The sequence below is a fragment of the Cyprinodon variegatus genome, unplaced genomic scaffold (assembly GCF_000732505.1).
Source record: "Cyprinodon variegatus isolate N-32 unplaced genomic scaffold, C_variegatus-1.0 Scaffold154, whole genome shotgun sequence".
In the NCBI taxonomy this organism is placed as follows: domain Eukaryota; kingdom Metazoa; phylum Chordata; class Actinopteri; order Cyprinodontiformes; family Cyprinodontidae; genus Cyprinodon; species Cyprinodon variegatus.
In genome coordinates this window covers 374,762-379,417 of record NW_015150607.1, presented here as the reverse complement: position 1 = coordinate 379,417, position 4,656 = coordinate 374,762, and the positions used below count along the sequence as shown (strand labels likewise).

The window sequence follows — 4,656 nt, the reverse complement described above, 5'->3', positions numbered from 1 at the left end:
AACAGATATATTTTAACAACTACTGAACTGAATTAACTAACTTTGTTTTGTTCCCTATTCAATCACCCTACTTTCATTAGTGGCATACCACCAAACATTTTCCTGAGATTTGGTTCTACTGGTGCTATTGTTGATGTGAGAGATACTTTGGAGGCATGGCAGAGACAAGGGTGGAACAGAACAGAGAAATACTGCTTCCACATAACTTGATTTTGACGCTTTGAGTTTCATGCTTCGCACATATGTCTCCACTGCCTTGATTCCCATCGTGCTTAATCTACATTCCTTGGTAGTGGTTTTAGCCATGCAGAAAAATCTTGGATGGATAGCCAATTTTTTGTTTACTTTAAAACTTCCCCGTGTTGTCCAGATAAAAAGTTATTGTCACATCATCCTAAGGTCCGGCCGCAACATCTTTTTTATCGGTTCCGCTATCGGGATGGAACCAAGAATGGTTACAGCGAGCGGTTTGGTAAATGTGAGAAAAATATTGTTAATTATTTTATAGTTTGATATACATTACAAAAACGAAATCCTATTCATGATATGGTAACAATTTTAAGACCTATGAAAGACTGATTTAAGACATTTTAATACCAATTAAGGCCTTGAATTTATATTGAAGAATTCAATATAAATTCCAACGGTATTTGGAAAAAAAACAAAAGTATCTTATTGACAATTCAACTATCTACATGGAGGTTGGAAAGTAAATTGCATAACTTTTTAAGTTGTACAAGTTCATCTCTCTGTTGATGCCCTTTGTTTCCTATATTTGGCATGGAAAGTGTGCATGCCTGTATCATTTCCTGACAAATAAAATCATATGAACTTAAAGCTTTTACTTAATGTAAGCATCATGAAAAGCAACGTCAGGGTATATATACACTTCTGTATGATAAAAGCAGACAAATTATTCTGTTTTACTTTTAGCCAAAGGTTTAAAGAGTCAAATCTACTTTTTGTTGATTTTGTTAACTAAAGGCTGCCAAGTTCTCACAGGCTTCTAGACATCTTCCTGTAACTAGTAGGGGTGTAAATAATAATCGTTTTGTATTGATGCATCGATCCAACAGCCAAAGATCCGATGCATCGACACCTGCGCAAGAGTGTCGATTCCTGTATTTTTTCTTCCTTCAGTCTATTTCATATTCATTTGCTTCTGGATGTTAACTCTGACTCCCGTGCTGCGGTGGTGATAAACCTACTTGCCTACTTTCAGAATCTATAACACAGAGGCATTATTTTTCGGTGAATAAGATTTTAATAACCCTAGGTGGAGTAAAACTTTGCTACTTCTGTTATTTGCTGTTGTTTCTCAAATATAATGCATAACAATATTACAGCTTTCATTGATTTATTTCAACTTTGAAACATTGTCTAGCCTCGATGGTAAAAAAAAAAAAAAAAAGTTACCAATCAATAGAATCATATCGTGGTGTATTCTTGAGTGTCGAAAATAATCGAATCGTTGGGTCAGGAAATTGATACTGATTCGAATCGACATGATGGGCATGATTTACACCCCTAGTAACTAGAAAAGCTTCCAAGCACCTAAAAACAGTATACAATGCAAACAAGCATGAGTGTGAGGAGGTGTGAAGATATAATCTTAAAGGAGTTGTCAAATGCATTCTGTAAATGTAAATATGCTATAAATCAATAGACAACCCAAAAAGCAATGAAAAGCATTTGACTTCTATTCAAACTGACTACACAAGTTTAGCTAGACTCCAATATGGATAGAATAATTGGCTTCCAATAATTTCTTTCAAAAGTAAATGACGCATTTAGAAAAAAGAAATGTTGGAATAAAACGCTATAAAAAAAACTATAGTACTAGAGTTAGGCACAAAGAATCGACTGTTACCGGTTCTATTATTTCAGTTCTCCCAGTTTGGGTTAGATTTTTCGTTTTTGATTCGTAATTTTAGTGGATATGTGTAAATGTTGTAATGAGCATTCCGAAAAGAAGAGCGATTCATAGGTTTTATATTTATGTATAGGTTGAAACATTTGACAATAAACAGTATTGTTTACATAAAGTTTCATTCAAAATTTCAGACCATTTAATCCAGTCAGAACTCTGGTTAGCCAGCTCAAATAAAAAGTGCAAACTTTTATGATACTTCCTACCAACGGTTCATTTGATATATTTATTCAATTAAAATAACTTTTAAGGGGATTTTTCTTTTACTTTAGAAAACAAATATGAATACATCAGTTTGGATAATTAACCATTACAGCTTGTTGACCTATCACATGGCTTAAGATGCAAATATGAAAAAGTTTTTTCAGGACAGGAAAACAAAAAACTAACATAGATGCTATTAATAATACTTGATTAATTCAACATTTAAACTAAGATTAAAACATAAAATCTAAAATTGATGATTGAATATTTACCAAAACCTAAACCACGAGATGTTGCTTCCCCCCAGGTTATCTGTTACTAATAGCAACCATTCCCGTAAACAAACTATGTTCCTGTTTTTTTATTTAATGTTTAATGGAAAACTACTAAACATCTTCAGGCATTTTGTAATTTAGCACAAACAAACAGTCATGCGCCTAAACCAGCGTGGCAACATGTAAAAAAAAAAAACGGCCAATCGGATAAACAGAAACTTCTAGAAGTAGGACGGATCAATATTCAATTGAAAGTTGAACTGATCCGCAGCATAATAATATACAGAGTGATATGAATTAACAAGATAAAGATGCCATGAAAAGTAAAGTCGTGGAAACTCCTAACGTTAGACTGCGGACTTGCTAACCTTAGTCTTAGATAAATGTTTCAGAACATAATGATACAACATTGAGTTCTCATATCTACTGCAAACATTTCTGATTATTTACACTATTTAACCAGCCGGTAATAAATATGAGCCAACAGTAAGAGGGTTATTGTTAGTAGATAACTACTGTGGCTAGTGATAGCAATTAGCTTGATTTTCTTAACCGTAAAAGAGACGCGCTTCGTCTCTGAAAACCGCGTTATGGAGGCCGGATAAGAGTAATAACATTACAAATACGTTAACTAGTTCACATTATTGTCGACGGTAACAAATAGGACAAATTATCATCACAACATATACACTGGATGCGGCAAGGTTTTACACCGAGGCCGAGCTCAGCCTTAAAGCGTTTAACGCTTTAGAAAAAAAAAAAAAGACAATTATTACGATACAAACCTCTGTGACGAAGATGTCCGTTCTTCTGCCCTTTATTTTATTGCTCTTCAAACTCCCTATTTTTTACCTGAGAACGGAAACTGTAGCTGCAGCCGTTGGCAGCTGGTTAATAATGATGGTGGAGGGTTTTTGGCCTTGCCCACTAGCTGTGACTGATGCTTTCACGTGCTGTTGGAAATAAAATATAAGCCAAGAGGTTCAGCGCTTACCCTTTACCTCCAGAACGTATCAAATAATATCTTTTGATTGATGAATGTGTATTGTATTTAATATGTAATAAAGGGGTAATTGCCCTTATATCTATGAAAATTCATTACGAATACACTACAAAATGAACTGAGCATAATGTTCTTCTAGAAGCTATATTTACGAGGGACACCTAAAGGCAGCAGGTCTTTCAACGTCCAGTGCCAATCTGTTATTGACCTGCCTTCATATACATGGGGGGGAGACAAGACCTAATGCGGTGGGGGAAATTAAGGATACAAAACAAATATTTAAAAATTTACTGAATCCTTCTCGCCGTTTTAAAGACCTCGATAACAAAATGTAGGCAATCGAAGGAAGCGTTGCTAGTTAAAGAGATCATACCAACATCCCATTGCGCCATCTATCGACTACTAAAGGAACTACAATACATCTGTTTTGTATCAACTTACAGTATACACAGTAGACTGAGTAAAGGGTGTCAGGAACGCTCTGTGCTGATCAGATGCTAAGGTTTATTAGACAAACAATAGTACAAAATGATTAATCATTTTCATGGACTATTAAAAAAAGAGACTTCAGCTGTGATATGTGTGTGTGTGTGTGTGTGTGTGTGTGTGTGTGTGTGTGTGTGTGTGTGTGTGTGTGTGTGTGTGTGTGTGGACACACTGTATATACTGTACATACCCCATGCACCATTTCTTCCTTTGGCACCCTCTTCTCTTTTTGACTATTTGAGCCGATGTAACAAGTACATTTCTCAAGTCAATGAATCAATTAATCAATTATCAACAAAAAATAAAACATATCTATTTAAAAACTGAATATAAGTTCATGAATTTGGTGTACATTTCTACTTTAAAAACACACTAAATACAATTTTAAGAAATCTTTATTTAATCAAATAAAAGATCCATTGAGATCACAGACTCCATCTCAAGATTGATCTGGCAAATCAGACCAAAGAAAAAAAAAAAAAACATGTACAAAGATGTATACCCTACCAATCAAAATTTTGTACTTTGTCTTTCTCTTTAACAAAAAGTGTCTTAAAACCCTTAATAGGGGTTTTATATAGCTTGCTGCATCCTGAACACAATGTTCAGCTACTTAAAGGACACATCCTATATGTTTAGCTGAAAGTAGTCTCTATCCTGAGACCTGTACTACATATCCCTTCTCCTTTTGCCCATAATAGAAGCCACCAGCGCACACACACACACACACACACACACACACATACATACACATACAT

General features: G+C 34.7%; 1 protein-coding gene across 2 annotated transcripts in view; it reads right to left on the bottom strand.

The window, feature by feature from the left end:
• Nucleotides 1-3,352, bottom strand: part of dnajb6 (DnaJ heat shock protein family (Hsp40) member B6) — a 40,106-nt gene extending 36,754 nt beyond the window's left edge. For both annotated transcript variants that reach the window (XM_015377474.1, XM_015377475.1), the window contains exon 1: nt 3,195-3,352. The gene's annotated coding sequence lies outside the window, so the exon portion shown is untranslated. The remainder of the gene's footprint in view (nt 1-3,194) is intronic.
• Nucleotides 3,353-4,656: the final 1,304 nt, after the last annotated feature.